The following is a 23,156-nucleotide window of genomic DNA, read 5'->3' as shown; positions in this document are numbered from 1 at the left end:
ATGTGACCAGTGCTCTCTCTGTCTGACTTTCTTATCTCTTCCCAGGAAGGATATGACCCAGGGCTGCCTTTAAATCTGGTCTGCCTCTGAGAATTTGCCTGTCGGTGGAGGGCCCGAGAAAAGAGAAGGGAAGCCATTCACTAGGGCAACGTCCTTTTTTTTTTTTTTTAGAGTTTGGTGCTTCCTTAGACACCAGACACACATTCCTGTGAAAGAGACTGCTCAGAGATTGGGGGAAAAGAAAAGAACAGAAGTAGAATGGGTTAATGTTAATCAGAGAAGTTGAATGGTCGTGGGGTTTTTACTAGTCTATCAGGATGGATAAGACGAGAGAAGGAAAACTGGACTTTTAATAAAGGACGGCAGATTAAATTAATCATGACAAGAAAATGAGCAAGAAATGCTTTGACATTGTTATTTAATAAGAAAAATGTGTAATTAACTGATAAAAATAGTTTTTGCAAGAAGCAGGCAGTTAAATAGTTTATGAAGCCAGCCAGGCCAAATCCTCAGCATCTCTGACTGTTAGCAATCAGAATGCTTTTTATATGGTGTCTTTCTTTGGAAACGCACAAACCATCTTGCCACAGACATTACCTCATTTGCTTCCCAGCCTAACGAGTGCTTTATGGCTGAGAGCTGGTGGAGGAAGCAAGTGAGGTGGGAGAGATGAAGAAACTGAGGCACGGGGGAGAGACCGGTTGCAGCATTTCCAGCAAGTTCCTGTGAGCAGTGCTTAGGTTTTCTCATTCCTAACCTCCTGCCCTTTCATTGGGTTTTGGGCATTAGCTAATGAATTTAAATGAAACAATTGCTGTCTCTTCCAAGAGCCGCACAGAGGAACCTGGGGTATGTATTATGGCTGATATGATACTAGTCTTCTGAATGGGAGGTGGGGGTGGGAAGAGATCCTGGCATTTGCCATCTGGTAAGCCTGTCTTTAATCCTCAGTAAAGTAATGGAATGGAGACGAAGAAAAAAATGCGTAAGAATCAAGAGCATAATGCCACCATGAGCAAGCAGCTGTCTGGATTTTTAAAGAGCAAATTCCATGAGACAAATTTAATTGCATTTTTTAATAGAATTAAAAAAAAAAAAAACCCTCCACAACATTAGTGGGTGAAGGAAATGAAATGGATGCATCCGGAAATCTCACTTGAAAGATGAATTCAACCGAGCTGGTTCTGAGCTGTGTCTCATGGATCGAAACCTGGCTGGGAGGCCACGTGAGCAGCCGGTGGGCGGCTGTGGACTGCCTGGGAGATGGTGGCCAGTGGCAAGCTTCTGGCAGGCTCTGAGATGGGCTGATATCTACAGCATCATTATTAATGACTTGCAGGAGGTGACGAGCAGATCGTTAATTAAATGTGCACATGTGGCCAAGTGGGAAATTGGCGGCAAAAACACCAGAGAGGCAGGCGCATGATACCCAGGTACTTGGTTTTTTTTTTCAGCCTCTGCGATTTGGCCTGTGAAAAGTGGCTTGACTGCTTCCCCTCCTCTCTGCCTGCTGCCTTGGGTTTGAACTTGAGTCTTGCATGATGCCATGGAGGAAGAGGCAGGGGAGGGACCTTTGAGCAGGCTCACAAATCCCCTTCCCAAACACCAGGGTCTGTACAAATTGCACCTCCAGGCCCGACGCTCTGGAAAAGGAAGCCTACAGAAATGAATTATTGATATTAGTAGAGTAATGAAGCAGCTGCAAAGCTGGTTCACAGTCGTCTCGCTCCATTTTGTGGCATGTTTACATCTGCAAAGGGGACAAGAAACAGGAGACACAGAGGTGGGGAGGCATCTCCTCTGAGGCACCTCCAGGAGAGCCCTTTGGCCCATCTCATACTTCCTAAGAGAAGCCCGAGGGGCGGGGATTGACTCCTGAATACATTCAGGCATTTGAAATTAGGTGACTCACCCCCAATCCTAGAGAAAACCGTGCTTATGAGTGAAGTTCAGGCAGTACATAGTTTTCACATTGAGTTCTCTCCTTAAGAGATCATTCTTAATAACTCCACTGGCTTGGCTGGTGGCTCGGTCACGACTGGGTCTTGGCACTGCCCCTATTGGAATTTATATTTATTTGAAAATGCCTCTGTTGCCAAGGTAGAAAGAATGGTTCCGGGAGAATGCAGGCTCCCTGGTCTGCAATATCAAGTACTGTGTGTTCTGAGATGGGAGATTATCTTTTGTGTTTTATTTAATTTGAGAACTATTAGCCAAACTCTTTGTAGACAGAGAAAGTTTTGTAGTGGTGACAGTGACGCTGATCTAACCCAAGCCATTCTGAAGCTGTACTGGGGCTGGGGAGGCAGCCAGGCAAGTATTTAGGAAAAGGGATGAAAATGCCACCCCACCACTATGCCAATGGCAATAACGTGATCTCCGTGATCTCCAGTATTCACTGACTGCCGATGTGCATTAACTCATCTAATTCACATGCTAATACCATGAAGATTAGTGTTATTATTGTCCATATTTTTTAAAAAATGGATCCATGTTGGGGTGAAAGCTTCCAGGGAGTGTAGGGTAAACTCCAGAGAACAAAGTCTATAGAAGGCAGATCTGCTCTGAGTCTCAGACCCATTGCTCCAGCATAGAGATCGTTACCCAACCTTGATCCACGGCTACTTTGGCAGGGGATTTGATGCCCAGCATAATGGATCTGGAGTCCAAGGCCAAGACAGTGACATATCACCTTTTAATTATCTGTTTACTATTTTTCTAGAAGAGAGGCTGAAGTTTGCATGAGGGATGGGCAGAAATGAAGGACTTTTAATGACAATATCTGCCTTTTTTCTACTTACAAGCCATTCATCTTTGGTTCAAGACTTGCGTAATCCCCCCTAGGAAAGCAAAACCCCTCCTAGGAAAGCAAACTTTCTGAGTTGGTTGGGCCTGTCCTCTTGAGAAGGCACTTTAGTGGAAGCTTCCCCAAGGCCTTCTTCTGAAACCTCTGGGGGTTAACATTGCCTAAGGAGGGCTCTGAGTCTTTCTTATTCTTTGGACTCCATATCTATGCCATTCTGTTTTTCTTTTTTTTTTTAAGATCTTATTTATTTATTCATGAGAGGCACAGAGAGAGAGGCAGAGACACAGAGGGAGAAGCAGGCTCCCTGTAGGGAACCTGATGTAGGGACTCGATCCCAGAACCCCATATCATGCCCTGAGCCAAAAGCAGATGCTCAACCGCTGAGCCACCCAGGTGCCCCTGCCATTCTTCTTCCTTCCCCTGCCCCTTTGTTTTTGCTCCCATCCCCACCTGCTCCTGATCTCCTTGAATTCTCTTCCTCCTGTCCACTCCCCTCCCATCTGGGAAGATAAAATGAAAGGGAGTTCACGTGTGCAGGGTGATTACCCTGTGGGGTACTGTGCTACCTATGTCTTACATTTTATCTCCTGGGCAGCCCGGGTGGCTCAGCGGTTTAGCACCTGCCTTCAGCCCAGGGCCTGATCCTGGAGACCCAGGATTGAGTCCCACATCAGTTTCCCTGCATGGAGCCTGCTTCTCCCTCTGCCTGTGTCTCTGCCTCTCTCTCCTCTTTGTGTATTCTCATGAATAAATAAATAAAATCTTAAAAAAAAAATATCTCCTGACAAGCCTCTGAGCTAAGTGGGATTGTCCCCCCACCCCTTTTTTTTTCAGATGAGGAAACGGAGGCTCAGAGGAGTACAGTAACTTTCTGAAGGTCACCCGGCAGGTAAATGCTGGAGCTGGGTATGCTCCTAGAACTGTCTAATTCAAAGAACCATTCTTTTGCCATTGGTGGCATGACTTAGCGGGAAAAGCACTTTACGGCCATAATCCTGTTTCAGTTAACTGCTTAGCAAGCCACAGGGTGTGCGTCTTCCACAGTAAGGGTCTGATCATTCCCACAAATCCTCTGTTGTCTTTACAAAGTCCAGAACTAAACAAAGAAACAGCAAAGAGCAAAATCCCCAAGTTTTGTTATCAATGTAAATCCAAAGCTCATGGGATCTTACAGTCAAGTCTCTGGTGAGCACAATGGGTAAGTCTACATCTTTGAGGGCTGAGTGTTATACTAACAAAGCAGGAGCTTAAGGACAAGAGTTTCCATCACAAACTTAAACATAGATAATGTTAAAATGGCAGTACCCTGGGTGGCTCAGTGGTTCAACAGTCTGTCCTCTGGCTCAGGTCTTGATCCCAGGGTGCTGGGATCGAGTCCCGCATCAGGCTGTCCAGAAGGGAGCCTGCCTCTCCCTTCTGCCTGTGTTTCTGCCTCTCTCTCTGTGTCCTTCATGAATAAATAAATGAAGAATCTTAAAAAAAAAAAAAAAAGAATGGCAGTACCCAGCATATAGTAGGTGTCCAATAAATTTTTCTTAAATAATTATTAAGATTCCTACTTTTGTATTTATTTTTTTTGTTTTTCCTTTTCTCAATATTTTCTTTTATTTAATTTATTTTTTATTGGTGTTCAATTTGCCAACATGTAGAATAACACCCAGTGCTCATCCCATCAAGGTGCCCCCCTCCCTACTTTTGTATTTGTGGGGGGAGCATATCCAATGTTATAGTTGCTGCTGAATTTTGTGACTGTACATCTCAACGTGTGTGTGTATGCGCGTGTGTGTATATCTGGGGGTGGTGGTGAGAGTGGGGGGGGCGGTGGTCTAGCAGGTGTTTCCCCACACACCATGTGGGCGAATCACAGTGCCATTCTGTACCTCAATGTGCTCCTTTACAAAGCAAAAGTTGGGGTGAGAGGAACCTCTCCGGCTCGCTCCTGCTCTAGGTATGACCATCGTGATTCTCACATTGAGACCTAGATATATGCTCATTAAATGTTCAATGTGGGATACTGGGAGCCTGAATGAGTATAATCATACAGTAGGGATTTTTATTTCAAACATTATTTATCCATGACTAATCAAAAATACAATGAAAGGATTTAAAAAATAAAAAGCAAACTGAGAAACTGCCAGACTATAAAATAAGCATTCTTTTCTTAACATCTGGGGGATTTACAGGTGTTAAAAATGCCCCTGAAAGGAGTCTTTTTATTTACTGGGGTGATGGAAATATATTGATAATTACATGGAGAAATCAGTTTATTTTTTAATTTATTTTATTTTATTTTATTTTATTTTATTTTTTATTTTATTATTTTATTTTTTATTTTTTTAATAAAACAATTAAAACGACTTAGTGTTTAAGTAAAGGAGAGTGTAATTTTTTAAATTTTATCTATCCTCATATTGATGTTACAAGCTATTAAAAGAGTTTAGTCAAGGCTGATTTTCAAATACAATCCATATTTATGTGGATAGTCAGAGAAGAGGGTGGGAAAGCCCAGTGCCTATGCACCCATGTGCACATACATCCTATGGGGGTTTCTTTCTTTAAAAATCATGAAAACAAAAAAATAAAAATAAAAATCATGAAAACACATGCTGACAAAGGGGCACAATGTGGGATTGAGAGAATATGGAGATCTACAGGGGCAATCCCTGCTTCCTATTAAGAGGCAGTTCTTGATTTAGTGGGAATATTCTACACTATTTCCTCTTGTTCTAAGTGCATAACTGTAATGTACGAGCATCAATATGTGACGTTTGAACACATCTGTGGAGAGTTGAGCATGATAGTCAAGGGTGCGTGGGATAGCCCTCCTGTCTTCCCAGTGCCATGCCAGTGACATCACACTGGTAGCTGGCAGTCGGCGATGGTGGGAGTAGTGACACGATGGAAGTCAGCAAGTGCTCAAATCAGGCTTCCCGTGCCCCAATCTGGTTGTAATTTAACTATAATCAGTGGAATGTATTTATCAACACACCACTGATCATAGTTCAGGGAAACTTACAACAAAATTAATGGGATATTACATTCATTTATTGTTTGCAATGATAATTAAACATAAATGATTTATACACATTCACCGAGGTAACCAGCTGCCCTTTACTGAGCACCCCCATAAAAAGCACCTGTGCCTTTTATAGATGGTCTCTAGTCCTCATCAGAACCCCGTAAGGCAGGTGTCACTGTCCTTATCTGCCAGGTGAAGAAATTAAACCCAAACTGAGACTCCAAAGAAATTGCCTGTGGCAACATTGCTAGTTAATTGTTCAATCAGGATTTGAACCCAACACATTCCTCGCCTACAATCAGGGAGCTCAAGTGTTGCTGAAGTCAGCTCGTGAGGCTGCAGGGAGGGCGTGATGCTGAGGGAACCCAAAGTACCCTGAGCCTCTTGTAAGACTCCAGGGGTCCCAAAATTCAGAGGCTGAGCTCTCAAGTGTCCCGTTTCTACAAGAGGGTCTACCCGTGGCTCAGGAGTGCTGGTAAGTCTCTGGTGTTCCGGGAGGCCCAGCTTCCCACTGACACTGGGAGTGAACCCTCAGGAGTCTCTACAGAGCTGAGAAGTAGTTCCAGGGGCAGCCTACCTCCAGAGATTTTCCTGCTGCCCTTGCCTTGTCGTCTTCGTCACCAAAGCTTTCCCACAGACCTCCAACCACTGATTTTTCGTCTCCTTGAAAAACCTCTTCTCTCACTTTTCCCTCCTTATTTGGTATCTGTGCAGCCCAAATCTCATCCTACATGTTCAATCCCTGCCCACCTTTCCTCACTATTGACTAAATTCATCTCCGCTCTCAAAAGCATCTCAGTAGAACATGATCTCCTCCCATTTTCTGAACAACATCAGGGTTTCCCAGAGTAATGGGGTGGAGAAAATTTTATTCTAATGATTGGCAACAGAGCGTTTTTGAGGGGAGAAGTGTCTTTGGTTAAAGAGATGTCTTGTTGGGTGACTGGGGAGAGGTGTCTGGACTGGCTCCAGGGGAAGGGAAGCCACTCTGTGTGATAACTGGAGAACAATTTAGAGCCGGGTGAGTGGAAATTAGGAATTGGGTTAGTAAAAGCAGATGTGGGAGGAAGGAGAGACAGTGTAAACCTGCCTGGGACGTTTGGTTAAGTTTATAAACCTATGAAAGAGTTGGGTGGGAGAGTTTCACCTTTTGATTATGGAAAATGAAGAAGGCACTGGATCCATACCAGGGCTGATGTGTGGGAAGGAGGCGATCAGTTAGAAAGTTGCAGCCAAAGACCTTGATGAGGAGCCTCTGGAATGAGCAGAGCCTTGGAGCAAAGCTTTGGGTTTCCAAAGGCCAAAGAATGGGTGAGGTGGGTTCTGGGCAATCTTCTTCGTACCTGCAAAGATCGAAGGCATCTGGCTGGCATCTGGGTTACCTCAGATTCCGGTAGCTCACGGCTTCACCAGACTAACCCAGCCTGCTCTGATCTTGACCAACATCAACATTCTATTCTCCCATGTTGCCATTTTTCTCCTTTGGCCAGCTGGTAGTGTGGGGGGGACTGAGTCACTGGAGGCAAGGATATTGGGAAACATAGAGCACCAGGAAGCGGGAGAGAGGCAGAGACCAAGAAAGGAGGGCGACTGGTAAAGAAAAAAGAGGTTCCACTTCATAAACCTCCTTCCTGCCAAATGAAAGCACAGCAAATACATATCCCAAGCTAAAACTGGCACAGAAATAGAAACTTCATCCTCCCCACCCCCAACAAAATCTATCACAGTAAGAAAGCATCTCTTTCCAGATGGTGGTAAGGTGAGGTGGGAACAGACAAGGACAGCAAAGTCTTGGTGACCTGGTTGCGTGGGGTACAAATGGTAATTTAGGATGGAGCATCGGGCCCAGGCAACAGAAGGTGGCCATGGAGATATTTTATGCCTTCCTCAGTTTTTCTCATGTACATGCCAGTGAGAACTGATGTCTTAAATTCTGTCCCCAAGTGGGAAGCTGAAACCGGAAGGCCCATTAAAATGGGCCTTTCTGAATGCTATGCAGAGATGATAAAGGTGTGGGAATCTTGTCTATGCCACCATCACACACAAGAAAGAACTTGAGGATATTCCTTTTCAAGCCCTGGCTGATGGATTTTGAAGTGGATAGCGGGTTTTAAAAATCAATGTTATGAGTGCTTGGGATGGAGGCAAAGCACCTCAAATTCTTCAACCAGCCAGTTGCAAATAGAGGAACACAGCTCCATTTTTTATGATTTGGCTTAGTCGCTGAAAGTGATCTCCTAAACTCCAGAAAGTTGTTACCAACTGTCAGACTGCGGGTGCCATAGCCCCTAGTCAGAAAAATAACCCCAGATCGTAGGAAATTCCGACCTCTACCTAAAAGAAAAAGAAAGGCATTCAACTAAATGACTCAGACTTTGAAAACGCAACATCATTTCTCACTTTGCTTTCGTCTAGTAATAGACGTTTTAACAAAGGTCATTCTCAAGTGCACAACTGTATAAACGTGCCTTCTGAATGGGAAGATTGGAATTTAGGCAGCTGACCCCTGGGATGGTGTTTATGAGCAAATCCAAGAGAATGCTGTTCATCTGTTATGTTCTAGTTGCCACCACCCTGCCTGGCATCTCTCTTTGCCAGGTGGATACAACATGATCGAAGTCAGTGAAAATAGAGCCCATGCCTTTTTCCGTGTCTGGGAACCAGAAAGAAGAATATTCACAGTGACCAAGAATGAATTCCAGAGAAATTCAAAGAGATTTATTGGGGTGCCACTTGCTAGCTGTAAAATGGGAGTTGTGATAGTCTCTCTCTCATAGGGTTGTTGGGAGAATCAAAATGTGATCAGGCTTGTAAAACCTTAGCCCAGAGCCTGGCACAGGGTATACACACAGGAAATGGAACTAGAGTTTTTATTAATAAGTGATGGGAAGTTTCCATGATGTGGGAACTTTAAAAATGAATAGAACACAGTCCTTTAAGAATCGCAGAGGAGGGAGTAGAGGAAGACAGGTTAACGGATAATTATGACATATAGCACATGGTAAATACAATGTACAATAAATAATAGGAGTATATATCGGGTACTACTTCAGGAGAAGCTTCAGTGCTCCGAAATGGGGAATCATTAAGGGTGAAAGGACCATCTACTTGCATTAAGCCCGTGAATGGGAAAAACTAGGTCCTAGCAAGGCCAGGGCTGTCATTCTGCTGTCCTAATGATGGATGGGGATTTGTGAGCAATTGAATTGAACCTCTGCCATTACTATCGATTGTTGGGATAGACTTCTCGATCAGAGCCAGGGGGCCACAGTCTGGGTCGGTGGTCGCACTGACATAAGGTTTATGACCTTTCGTAGGCTTCTCATGTGCCTTGCCACACACCCATCTGCCGGGGACCTGGGATCAAGCGGGCAGTAAAGGACCTGGGGAAATGAGGATTGAATTAAATGACCTCAGATTTAAGCCAGCTGTGGCAGAGCTTCTTCCTTCTTTCGAGGAGGAATTTTTCTCCTTTCCAAAGCTTCGCAGCCGCAGCCGTTTGGTGAAGGCATAGAAGTGGAAATGAGCAGCATGGGGGTTTAAATAGAAGTCCCTCCTGCCTTGCTCTTTGACCCTGAGCAAGTTACTCACCCACTCTGAATCTCACTTCCCTTGTCCACCAAATAGGGAAAATGAAACTGACCTCATTAGAATTTGGGGGGTTTGGTTTTAATAACAGATTTATTGGGATATAATTTACGTGCCATAAAATTTGCCCTATTAAAGTTATTTCAGCAGTTTTTCATATACTTACAGTGTGCAACCGTCAGTACTACCTGATTTTAGAACATTTAGAATATTTCCATCACCTGCAAAAGAAACTCATACACCTTAGTAATCACTCTCCGTTTCTCCTTTCCCCCAACTCCTGGCAACTGCTAATCTAGTTTTTGTCTCTGGATTTGTCTATTCTAGACATTTCATATACATACAATGTCTCATCTTTTATGACTGGCTTCTTTTACTTATATGATGTTTTCATGATTGATCCATGATGTAGCATGCATCAGTACTTCATTCCTTTCTCTTCCTGAATAATCTCCCATGGTGTGAATATACCATATTTTATCTATTCATCTGATATATATTGATGGGCATTTTGGTTATTTCCACTTTTTCAACTATTATGAATAATGCTACGAACATTGGTGCACAAAGGTGTGTATGGATATATGTCTTCATTTCTCTTGGGTCTATGCCTATGATGGAGTTGCTGAATCATCTACAAACTCTGTGCTTAACTTTTTGAGGATTTGCCTGTTTTCCAAAGTAGTTGCCCCATTTTATAATCCTGCCAGCGAAAAATGAGGCTTCCAATTTTTTTAGATCCTAATAACGTTTGTTACTGTGTCTTTCTGACCTTGGTCATCTTAGTAGGTGTGAAATGGTATCACATTGTGATCTTGATTTGCGTGTCCCTCATGACTAGTGTTGTTGAACATTTTTTCATGTACTTATTGGTCACCTGTATATTTTCTTTGGACAAATACTTATTAAACCGCTTTGCTGATTTTTTAAAAAGATTTTATTTATTTGAGAGAGAAAGAGAGAGTATGAGAGCAGGGTGAAGGGCAAAGGGAAAAGCAGACTCCCCGCTGAGCAAGGAGCCCAATGCAGGGCTTGATTCTGGGACCCCAAGATCGTGACCTGAGCTGATGGCATATGCTTAACCAATTGAGCCATCCAGGCACCCCTGCTTTGCTGATTTTTCATTGGTTTGATTGCTTTTTTATTGTTGAATTTTAAGACTTCTTTATATATTCTGGATACAAGTCCTTTTGCATGATACATGATTTATAATGTTTTTTTTTTTTTTTTCCTATTCTGTGTGTTGTCTTTTCACTTTCTCAATGTGTCATTTGAAGCACAAAAGCTTTTAGTTTTGGTGAAGTCCAATTTATTTTTTTCTTTTGTAACTTGCACTTTTGGTGTCATATCTAAGAAACCACTACTTAACTCTAGGTCTTGAAGTTTTACTCCTATGTTTTCTTTCAAGAGTTTGGTAATTCAGCTCTTATGTTTAGAACACTGTGTTTAATCCATTTTGAATTTTTGTACATGGTGTGAGGTAGGGTTCCACTTTTATTCTTTTGTACATAGATAGATATCCAGTTGTCCTGACATCATTTGTCAAGAAGACAATTCTTCCTCTCTTTAACCGTCTTGACAGCCTTTATTAGGTTTTAAAGAATAAATAATTTATGTAATGTTCCTGGTGTATGACGTTTTAATACATGGTAGCTACTACTATTATAATTATTGTTGTCAGGCTCATGGGTAAATTTCTAGGCAAAATATGATAGGTTATAGTTCTTTAGTAATTTTATTACTAGAAATTCCAGCACATAGGAGAAAAGAGCAAGTAGGAGCAATAAGCTTGCCATCTTCTATGTAAGGTTTGCGAATCATTATCATAATTGTAATAATAACATTTATTTAGCAGCTACATTTGTTAGTACTTTCAATGCACCTGACATTTTATTTCAAGTAACTCAATAAGTTCTTACAAAAGACTATGAAATAGGAACTCTTTTAATCTCTTTTACTCAGATGAGGAAACTGGCAGGGGTCAAGGTACTTGTTTAAGGCTGCATAAAGCCTCACAAGTAGCAAGCCACAGAGTGGGTATTTCAGTTCCGACAGTCCCTGATTGTGATGAGACTGGGTCTCAAGAGACATGGGTGGGCTTGAGAATGAGAAAAACATGGAATGGCATGTGCATTGACTAACAGGGTGAGAAGGTGTTTAGGATCTCACTCTGTGAGTTCAAATCTCAGCATGGCTGCTTTCAAGCCTTATGACCTCAGCAGCTCAGATTCTTTAACATAAAATGGGGATAATTAGATTTCTTTTCTTATGGGCCTATTTTGAGGAATAAAGGGGTTAATATACGTAAAGTACTTAGAACAGTTCCTGGCACATGGGAAATGCTCAAAATTATCAGCTGTGATACTGATGGAGAGCTTTAAACCTGATCCCAAGTTTCTTTTCCAGAATTATTCCTACTGTCAGGGCTAGCTTCATGGATGAGCAACCTGTGCAGGTTTTCAGGACTCTGCTCGAAAGGGCCTTGGATTTGGCTTAATGCTCTGTTTGTCCCCATCTTGAAATTTTAAATTATTTTTGAACATGGGGCATTTCCATTTTGCCCCTGCAGCCCACAAATTACATAGCCAATCCTGGGCAGGACATAGGCCTGGCTTTGGCTGGAAGCGTTCTTTTCCCCACCCAGAGATGTCCAACATGACCCATGCTCTTCCTGCATACACACACACACACACACACACACACACAGACACACACTTCAGAACCACCTTGGTTGCTACGAGCTCAAGTGGATCTCAGTGTGGAAGATAGTACCGTTCAGTTTAATTACCATGTCAGGAAGGCCAATGCACACCCACTTGACATTCCTGATTTATTACCTAAAAATGAATGCAATGCATAGTGGGCCCCAAATCCTGCCTCTATTATTGGACTGAAAACCTCCATTGACTTCAGCTGGCAGCCTGCACCACTAATTGAGGACAGAGTTAGGCCCCATGGGTTTTATATAGAACATTTTTCTTTATTTCTTGTTTTCATGGGTGTGTGTTGTGGGCTGGGGATTATTTTTATGCTTTTCCACTTCCTGATTAGTTTTAGGACTTGTTTATTTGGAGACTGCTTTAATAAATTTGCACAGCAGGGTGAGTTAGTAACAGGGTTGGTGTATTTAACCAGGAACCACCTTCTTTTCAGTTTAGTTTTTGGTGTTTAACTTCAGGGCAGAGTCATTGAGTCTTAGAACCAAATCTCTGCCAAAGATCACCTATCCCTGCTCTGGAGATGCCACGGTGGTTTAATCTGAAGGCGGGTTTAACCGGAAGGCAGGGCTCTGCTTCCATGCAAGACTCCACCACTGCACTGTCAAAGTGCTCTTGATTTAAATGGTATTTTTCTATCTGTCTCCTCCTCTAGGTTGTGGATACCAGATGGCAGGTCCTTGGTCATCAGTATAGTTTCAGCGTCTAGCATAGCTCCTATCACAACTTCATTTGAGAAACTTTCCCTGAGCATCTTCTCTGTGCCAGATAGAGTAGATATGACAAGATAAATGGGGTCCCCGCTTGAGAGGGCCTTCCATTCTGTGAGTGAAACACAAGTACCAGGGAGCAAAGGGTTGTAGTAATAATTACAGAGTAAGGCTGTTATTAAAAAATAAAATGGGGGTATGTGATGGGATGACAGGTTCTGTGCGCGGGGTGGGTGGTCAGGGAAGCACTCCCGGGAGAGCTGACTTCAGAATTGAGATTTGAAGGCAGGAAGGAACTGGCCCAGTGCAGATGATCACCGCAGGCTGAGGATGCTGCTGATGCAGAGGCCGGCGAAGCAGAAAGGAGTTTGGCGTGAGGGGCAGAGGGGCCGTGGGAGCAAAGTCAACCTGAGGACAATTGCAAGAGATGAACCTGGTCAGGTAGGCACGTCCCAGGCAATGCGGCCCCGGGAAGGGATCCGATTTACCCTAAGGGCAGCGGGAACCTCAGGGAGGGGCATTCCTTACCCTGTCAGAGAGCTTTCTGGCCGCTTTGTGGAAACGGAGGCGGGGGTAGTGTGGGCAAATTTGGAAACAGAAAAACCACTCAGGGGGCTTTTGTGTAAATTTGTTGAACTGACTGGATTATTTGCAGAAAGCCTTGGTGCCGTTCTTGCCAAGGCTGGCAGGGGAAAGCGGACGCGGGGGGACAGATGACACTTCTGTGACCTCTGACTGGGAGAGCCAACGGCGAGGTGACCTTCTCCCCGACTGAGGCCTCGCAGCCGCATTGCGGGGACCCGACGGCGGCCCCGGGTCACGTCCCGCGAGGCTGGAAGGACCCCAGCTCTGGGGAGTGCAGCGCCCGGGGGTGGGGGGCAGCGGCGGGCTGCGGTCAAGGTGGGGGGGAGCGGCCTAGCGGAGGAGGGGACCCGCGGGCGGAGGGCCTGGCGGGCCGCGGGGGGCGGCCAGGAGCTGGGGGCGCCGCGGTGCCACGGGCAGCGTGGGGTCGACCCTGCCAGGCCCCGCGCCCCGGCGGGTTTAAAGAGGCTATTGTAAAAGTCTCCGAGCCAGTTAATTACCAGTTTTTGTTATGTCAGGAACTCCTTGAGTGGAAGCAGAAAGAAACCATTCATGAGTATGTTCCAGTTCTGTAGTTTAATGGGACAAGTGCAAAAAAAAATTTTTTTTTTTAAAAAACTGATAAAATGATTTAGTTCATGGCAGGGTTGAAAGTCCTCAAAAAAAAAAAAAAAAAAAAAAAAAGCTGCAATTACATGCTGTGCTCGGCCTCCTCCTATAGAGGCCGCTGGAAGGGCTGCGGCCCTAACCCGACTAAGGACGCGCGGCTGTTAAATGCATGAGACTCGGGAGTCCGCGGCGTCCCCGCCCCGATGCCCCCGATGCCCCCGATGCTCCCGGGGGAGCCAAGCGGGGTCCTCCGGGCCGAGGCCAAAGGTGAACGGGCAAAGGGACGGGGCGGCAGCGCGTGCCAGCCCGGCGTGGGTTCCAGGCCGCCGGTGGTGCCCCGGCCCTGCTTGCTGGAGGCAAGTGGAAGGACGTCCACGCGCTCCCTGAAGGATGGGGGGCGGGGGGTGCAGGTCACAGGGCTCCACCGGAAGGGGACTCTTCGGAGAGCAAGGCCCTGAGCTCGCCCTGCCCCTCCGCCCCTGCACCCAGCCTGACCCTCTTTAGAGAGCGGTTCCTCCGGAAGAACCGAGGGCGGGCCCCAGCTCCTGCACAGCATCGGGCAGAGGGACCCCACGGAGAACAGCAAGAGCCAGAGATGTGGCACAGAGGGGACCCCGCACCCCGACCCTGGGGCCGGCGATCCGGGCCAGGTGGGGACAGGACTGCGGGGCCCCAGCAGGTGCGTCTGGCCCCTGCCCAGCGGCGCCGGGAGGTCCTGGGGCGCAGGGAAAAAGCCAGGGTTTAAAAGAGCAATTATAAAGAGAGTGACCAGCCCTAGGACCCCGCCCGCAGGGAAGGAGCAGGTGGGACCGTGTGGGGGTCAGAGGGGCTGGCCAGTGCCGTGCTTTACTCCCCCTTGCACTTTGACAATGGGTAGAGTGGCCAGGAGCAGGATGCTGGGTGTCTCAACCAATAGGCTGCCTCAGCGAGGCACACACGGGCCCGGTCAGTGCTCACTACAGCTCCAGCTCTCACACCAAGGTGACACAGGCACAAGGCACTCTGGAACACTCTATGCCTGGCACCACTTCTGCTCCAGATGGCTTACTAGGGCACCGCTGGCTTGGAGCCCTCTGGGGCTCTGTTTTATCCCTGCTGCTGCTGTGCTGCCTGGGTACCCCCCCTGTACCCAGCAGACACAGCAGCTTGCATTCATTTCAGCCTCCACTATCCTGCCAGGGTGCCCTCTGTGTGGAGAACCCCAGGAACCCCTGGCACATGCCTACTTCAGCTCTAGCCATCACACCAGGGCAGCCTTAGCACAGAGTGCCCCGTTGGGACCCCCCAGCCCATGCCAGCCACAGCGCCAGCCAGCCAGAGTCACCAGGCACACACAGTCTACACAGGGGACAACCATACACAAGACCATTCCTTCAGGTTTAGAAGAAGTAGCTGTTCTGCCTAATTCACAGAAACAAGCACAGAGAGTGAAGCAGAATGGGGAAATAGAGGAATGTGCTCCAAATGAAAGAACAAGACAAAAACCACAAAGAACTAAATGAAACAGAGATAAGCAATACCCTTGATAAAGAGTTTAATGATTGTAAAGATGCCCACTGGGCTGGAGACAAGAGTAGAAGAACTCCGTGAGAACTTCAACAGAGAAAATATGAAAAGGAACCAGAGTTGCAGACAATAACCAAAATGAAAACTACTAGGGGAGATCAACAGTAGGATGCAGAAGGATGGATCAGCAATCTGGAAGACAGGCTATGGAAAGCAGTCGAGCTGAACAGCAAAAAGGAAAAGAAGAATTCTATTATTATTATTTTTAAAAGGTTTTTTGAATTCATTTATTCATGAGAGAGGCAGAGACCTAGGCAGAGGGAGAAGCAGGCTCTCTGCAGGGAACCAATATGGGACTCGGTCCCAGGAATCCGGGATCATACCCTGAGCCAAAGGCAGATGGCTCAACCATTGAGCCATCCAGGTGTCCCGGAAAAAAAAAAAAAAAAAGGATTTTATTTATTTATTTTTTATTTAAAAAAAAAGGGATTTTAAAAATGAGAATAGGTTAAGAGATCTTTTGGACAACATCAAGCAAACAAATACTCTCATTATAAGGATCCCAAAGGAGAAAAGAGAAAGGGACAAAAACCTTATTTGAAGAAATAATAGCTGAAAAACTTGCTAACCTGGGGCAGGAAACAGACATCCAAGTTCAAGAAGCACAGAGAGTTCAAAACAAGATGAACCCAAGGGTGTCCACACCATGACACAGAATAGCTATAGTATTAAAATTAGAGAGGAAAAAAAAAAAACAGGAAAAAAAAACCCCACACAAGTGTGGTTGTACAAACTGAACACATTTGAGAAAAACAGAGGCTAAGTGTTTAAGACCTTCTGGATTAGAAGACGTTCCCATCTTGGGTTTTAGTTCTTTTTCACCTGCATTGGCTTATTCAAGTCTCTATTTGGGATGCATCACTACTCCAGTGTGGATATCTGGAGTAGTAGTTGAACAGAGCATGGCACGCATGGAGTTTGCCTCCAGGTTTTACACACTACTACCCCGGAGTCAAATAGACCTATATTCTAGTCCTGGTTCTGACACTTACAGGTATGTGAAATTGGGTCATTTACGTTACCTTCTCATCTGCCAGAGATAATTCAGAGCTCATCAAGGATATCTGTCATCAATTGAATTTCTTAGGGTTGCTTGCAAATATAAATATATATGTATATATATTTATATTTGATGAAGGGCTGAATTCTTCAAGTCATCTGCGCCCACCTGGGATTGTCAGTGGGCTGTCTAGTGTGTTGGGTCATGGTTATCCCTGCATCTCCTACTTCAGGTCCTCTTCACTACCACTTCCTCAAATGGACAGTTGTCCACTCCAAAATATAATAATGGTTTCACTGTGTCCGAAATAGGCAGGTCCTCATCTAAATCAGGGTTATGTAACAGCATCGGAATGAAGGCAAGCGCCCGCCTGCAGGCATAGAACAAGGTGATAGATGAATGAAGTGAGGGATGGGCTTGTGAGGCTTTGTCAGTTGTCTTGACAACAGAATTTTACAGTTGTACTCATGCTGATCTGCATGATTTAAAGCAGTGAAGTCATTTTGTATTTTCTCTTTTCATTTTGTATTTCCAGGGAAGGGCCTGTCAGTAGGCCCAGCTTATAGCCATGGGGGAGTAACTAGCAGACACAGTCTAACAACTGGCTTGATTTGCTCCTGAGCTTCTTCAAAGAGATTGGGGTCCACGCTTGCTGCCTTGATTTTTTACCACTTCCTCACTCCACCAGCTGCTACTAAATTCACTGAGGAGGTGTTACTGCCAAGTGTGATGGACAAATGTCTGGTCCTTACTTATTTGACCTTTCTAAGGAATCTGACTCTGCTGGCAAACTTTCTCTCCTCCAGACTGTTTGTCTGTTGGCTTCCAGGACACCACTCTTTCCTGCTTGCTCTCCCTCTCTCCAGTGTCACTCCCCCTGGGACTCTGGGCTCAGCCCTGTTCTCTCTTCATTTGAATTCTCTCTGGGATTCTCACCTTCAACATGGCTTCAAACACCCATGACCCATGAATCTTTGCCTCTAGCACTGGTAGCCCAGACATGATATCTCCAACTATTCTACCCCTCTTCAGCTACTCACTCTTGTGCCATTGCCAAAATAACAGCTCTTCTATAATCTCAAAGTAATGTCCTTGCTCTTGGCGCCCATGTCCTCTCTGACCAGCTCCTTCTCTGTAGTAGCCCAGCATGAACAATCCCTTGGCCACCAGGACCATACTCTATTGATTGTTCCACATTTTCGCTGGCCCTCACCCCTTTGATGTCCTCATTCTTCTTCTTACTGGGCTTAAATTCCATGCTCAATTATCATAATTACATCCTGCCATATACTGTTGACCCCCTTGCCCCTTCCTCATTTCCTCAAACTCATTTGGCGAAACCACAATCTTGGTTAAAACCAAGTCTCTTCCTCCTCCATCCGTGCAGCTGAATATGACTGGAGAAAAACACACAGCTACAGACAGGTCTCACTTTCAATTCATGACCATGAACCTCTAGTTGGCCCTTAATGCTGGTCCTTTCATTGTGTCGGTTAACTAATTTCCTCCCCCAACAATCACTCCCAGCTAATGACTTTGCTTCTTACTTCACTGAGAAAATTGAAACCATCAAGGAGAAAGTCCACAGGTTCCTGTAGATATGCTACCTGTGTTCCCATCTCCAGCCAGTCCCTCATCATCTACTCAAGGCCCCTCTCCCTTCCCTCTCACATCTTTGAGGTCTGACTCCACTGGAGAAAGTCATCAGCATGCTCCCAACTCAGGGAAGAAGCCAAAGTCCTTCGAGTCGCCACACAGCCCCACGTAATGGCCCTCCATCAGCTCTCTGACCTCATCTCCTGTGTCTCTCCCCTTGCTCACTTCTACACCACATTCCGCGATCTCCCTGCTGGTCCTCCAGCCTCAGGACCCTTTACTTCCCTGCCTGCAACCTCTTCTCCCAGGTCTGCTTGGCTAGTCCCTTACCTGCTTCAAGTCTCACTTCCCTGACCACCCTAGTTAGAACCATAAAATCTGTCCCCACAACCTCTGTACTCCTGATCCTCCCCACCCTGTCCTACGGCCTACTCTGTTTTTTGTTTTTTTGTTTATCATCTATCTTCTTAGTTTGCTTATTTATTTGGTTCATTGTTAATTGTCTCTGCATTAGGATGTAAGCACGTTAAGGGCAGGCATCTTTGGTTTGTTCACCGATGTATTCCAAGCACCTGGAAGAGGACCTGGCACAGAGAAGGAGCTCAAGAAATTCAGGGGCTGACTACTCTGCTGGTGCTATCCATGTAGATATTCTCTTATCTTTCTGGCTGATATCTGTAAAATATTAGTTTATATAATGGAAAACTTGCCATTTCTCATAAATGCTGTAGTCCCTCCTCTCCACCCCGCCATGGGTTAACTTATGTTCCAGTCACCCAGACGTTCTGGCCATTGATAGCATATGCCACGCTCTTCTGTACCTCCAGACTTCTGTTGTTCCCTCTCCCTGGAAAGCTCTCTACTGCCTTGTCCAAAAGTAGACTCTGCTCAAGAGTCAGCCCAAATAAGCTCTCTTTTGTGAAGCTTCCCTGGGAATTTCAGGCTTTCCCTGGGCTCCCAGAGCACCTTGTATGTCATTTTACGACAGGGGAAGAGACCATTTTCATCTTCTTTGTCGCCCAGTGCCTCCTCAGTGCTTGGCACTGTGTAAATGACTATACATTTAGTTCTCCCCACCCCCAGCTTATTGAGATATCAATATATGACACTACATAAGTTTAAAATGTACAGCATAATGATTCGATATCCATACATACTGCAAAATGACTACCACAATAAGTTCATGAGCAACAGCTAGCTCCGGGAATAGCTGGGTCCAGTTTATCATTTCTCTTCTTTGCATGCCTATGCTTGGCTTAATTCTCAGGAACTTTCTATCCATGAATACCAAGATGGCTACTGGTACCCCCGACTAATTGTGTTTCTCAGGAACTGTGGAAAGATCGATTGGTCTAACTGAGTCATACGCCCACCTCTGAAGTCATCACTGTGAATATGGAGCTGGTGGATTGTATAAGCTAGGATTAGGTTGACACGAAGACCTTCCCATGTGTTATGAGGGGTGGGGGGTAATTTATGGGCACATTGGCCCAAACTAAGCTGCATGGATTGAGCCACATTATCATGGAGTGGGTGAAGCATAAAAGAATAAGTAATGAAGGCTCACAACAATAGCAATAAAAAAAACCTATCATACTATGTGGAATAGAGACCTTGTGCCCTTTTTGCTCCACAAATATGTTCAATAGATGGCCATTCTGTCCTTTAATTTTCTCAACTGCCTGGCTTTTCTGTTTTCACCAATTTCTAGATTTCCAATCATTGAACTCAAGAACCACATGTTCATTACCTTGATAACACTGATCATTGGTCTGATGGGTGAGTTAAAGCTACATCTTTGTTTTTCCTTATCTGCTACATCCCATTGCTGATTTCTGGGTGAGGTTCAGTCATGTTCTACATGTGAGAAGGTTAGCACCTCTGTTTTTGTTGTGTTGCTTAGCATAATTTTTTGATATGTTAGTGTAGTGTTTTGTCTGGTAAGATGATGCATAAGGATTATGATTAGTTTTTCGTTCTTTAGGAAAATTGTTTCTTTTATTTAAAGTAATCTTTGGTTTATAAATGTTGATATTTTGCAAAAAGGTTTTCTGATAATAATATATGTTCACTAAAGAAAATCTAGAAACTACAAAGGAATATGAAACATGAAAAATGCATATTTCCTTACCCTAGTGAGAATAATTATTAAAATTGTTTTCTATTTCTTGCTAGGTTTTCTCAATGCATGAGTATGTCTATATGTGCGTATAACTACAGAATTCAAGTTCTCTGTATACATCATTTAAACCTACTCATTTGCTTCATATAACATGCAATATTTCTTGTAATTAAATATTCTTCTAAAACATGATTTTTTAATGGTGCAGAGTCTAAACATATGGCTGTTGCCAAATTTATTTAATTATTTTCTCTATTTTGAGTATTTAGGTTGTTTACAATTTTATATTGTAAACAATACTGTAATATGAATCTTTGATTTTTAAATCTTTGCAAGTATTTTTAGACAAATTCCTGGACACTGACTCCTGAACTGTTTTAGGATTTTTAACATATTTAAGTTCAGAAAGGTTATACTGCTTCACACACTTAGGCAGTATGCATGAGCGTATACATTCCCCTGAATCTTCTACAACATTGAGAGGTAACATTTAAAAAATCACTAATTTAATAGACGTGGGGAAAAAGCATCTCATTTTGTTTGAATTTATATACCTTGATTACTGGTCAGTTTGCCCATTTTCTTTGCATTTAGTGGCCACTTAGGTTTCTTCTGTGGAATGTCTGCTCCTAGGCTTTGCCTATGTTTCTTTTGCTGTGTTTGTCTTTTCTATTTTGAACAAGTCTTTGGTGACAGATCCTTTGGTGGAATACCACATATGGGCCAAGAGACAGAACTACTGGGTTCTGCAGTTTCCTTATCTTTAAGATAGGATAATTTTAGATGGATCCACAAACTGTTTTAAAATAGTCAAGTATTAGCCATTTCAGACAATTCAACCCAAAGACTTTGTCTTCCCTCTCTTCCAGGGAGCTTAAGAGAGTCAAATGAGTTGAGTAGGCAAATGTTTTATGAACAAAAAACTCGAACCAAAGTAAGGAATTCAACAGCACATCCATGGTAATCTAGGCACAAACCATTTTACCCACATATCTCACTTATTTCTCATCACAACCCTCTGAGTATATTCTTTCCCCCGTTCAGCAGATGAGGAAACTAAGATCTATAGCTCACAAGGGACACAACCAAATATTAGCCTGGGATGTTGGGCCCCCTGGCTGGTGATCTCTCTACTGTGAGATCTTGCTTCTCTCCAAGTCCTTCATAAAGGCCGGTAAACGAATTTCCTCCCAGACATAATCTACTTCCGTGGCATGCTAGCAATGGACAGTAGCCAAAGCTGTGCAGACAGTCTGGATCAGCACGGTGACCGACCAACTCTCATTAACAACATAAAGAGCATTATTGAGTGCAATTATTTTCTTTGGAAGTGATTGTATTTCCGAGACTTGCAATTTTGAACACCTATCGATGTGTTCGGTTCATAGGGGTAACTGCTATGATGATTTGGAATCATGGCCGTCCTGGGTAATTCCTTAGGTCATTGTCATTTATGGTTGCCTAGGTTATGAGAAGGCAGATTCACATCCCTTATAAAGCAATTGGGAGAATAAAGCCTTTAGAGTTCTGAAATTTCCAAAGAGGTATCATGTGCTTCATAGTCCCTTACCTCTCCATCTGGGCATGTGAGAATAAACAAAATCCCTGGAAGAATAATATTTCTAGAAATATGAGGAAAAGCTTAATTTCTTTCATTTTATATCCAGATGTTTTCCAGCAGGAAGGAAAATCTCCATAGAATGTAAGGTTCCCAAACAAATAAAACTTCCAAAAGAATTTTCCTTTTAGCAGATCTCATTGTATTACTTGCAAACTGGCTGGTGAATAAAAGATGCTTTGAAGTTTGCATAGTCAATTAAAAATGTTTCTTAGGGACAAGGAGACACATTCATAATCTATCAACGGGTATTTTTTTCTTGATCATCTCCTGTGCTTAATCTTTATATGTAGCACTTAAGGAACTAAAGCAGCCGTTAGAATTTATGAAGAAGACCCTGGACTAGGCAGTGGGGAGATGCCAGAAGGAATAAGTCTTGGTCAGTGACCAAAGTGGCCTTGCAAATTAGGAAGGGGATTAAGTCTAAGGCAGAAAACTATACATTTCATGAAGAAAATGCTTCCACATAGGAAATCCTGTAGGAGTCCCAGTGGAAAGGGATCCCCTCTGCCTATGGAGACTCTGCAGGGGAGGAGGTGGCACGGGGGATGGGCAGGCTTTGGACAGCCTGAGGATGGAGGTAGCAGATTCCAGGTGAAGAAGACCATAGAGGTCAAGCTGAGGGGGATACAGTGCATGGGGTGAGGGAGAGATGGGTCAGGCTGGGCTGGTAGGTGGAAGGGAAAGTGGGTGCTGAGGCCAGAGGAGAGAGCCCCGGCAAAATGAGCCTCCTGGGGTTGCTGCCCTCCGCTGTGCTTCTCCCTACATCCTAGTCCCCCGCAGGGTACCCTTCACAGGAGGTGCTCCAGGAGAGCGCTTCAGGATATCCTTAAACTCAGGAAGGGGCGCCTGGGTGGCTCAGCAGCAGTTGGGTGTCTGCCTTCGGCCCAGGGCTTGATCCTGGAGACCCGGGATCGAGTCACACATCAGGCTCCCTGCATGGAGCCTGCTTCTCCCTCTGCCTGTGTCTCTGCCTCTCTCTCTCTCTCTGTCTCTCATGAATAAATGAATAAAATCTTTAAAATTTTTTTTAAAAATCCAACTTTAAAATAAATAAATATAAATAAACTCAGGAAATGAACAAGTGAAAGAACAAAGACCAGAATAGCAATAAAAGAGGACAGTGCCTTCAGGTTTGTGGAAGGACATTGTTATGTCTAATTCACTCTCTGGGCATTTTGTAAATTGGTACATTTATCTCCTAATATAGTTGAATCTCCCTT

The 23,156-nt window shown here is 44.3% G+C and overlaps 1 long non-coding RNA gene across 2 annotated transcripts; it reads left to right on the top strand.

Moving 5' to 3' along the window:
• The first annotated feature begins 618 nt into the window (after positions 1 to 618).
• LOC119872365 lies at positions 619 to 19,963 on the top strand. 2 transcript variants are annotated; one of them, XR_005360442.1, is made up of 4 exons: positions 619 to 849; positions 1,340 to 1,433; positions 3,641 to 3,695; positions 19,905 to 19,963. It is a non-coding gene; the product is annotated as an uncharacterized LOC119872365 (long non-coding RNA). The 2 variants fall into 2 exon arrangements; XR_005360441.1 differs by lacking the exon at positions 619 to 849 and having other exon boundaries at positions 1,174 to 1,433.
• The last annotated feature ends 3,193 nt before the right edge of the window (positions 19,964 to 23,156 follow it).

Source organism: Canis lupus, chromosome 6, assembly GCF_011100685.1.
Source record: "Canis lupus familiaris isolate Mischka breed German Shepherd chromosome 6, alternate assembly UU_Cfam_GSD_1.0, whole genome shotgun sequence".
In the NCBI taxonomy this organism is placed as follows: domain Eukaryota; kingdom Metazoa; phylum Chordata; class Mammalia; order Carnivora; family Canidae; genus Canis; species Canis lupus.
Note: the sequence above shows the minus strand (reverse complement) of the source record. Positions and strands in the feature narration are given on the sequence as shown.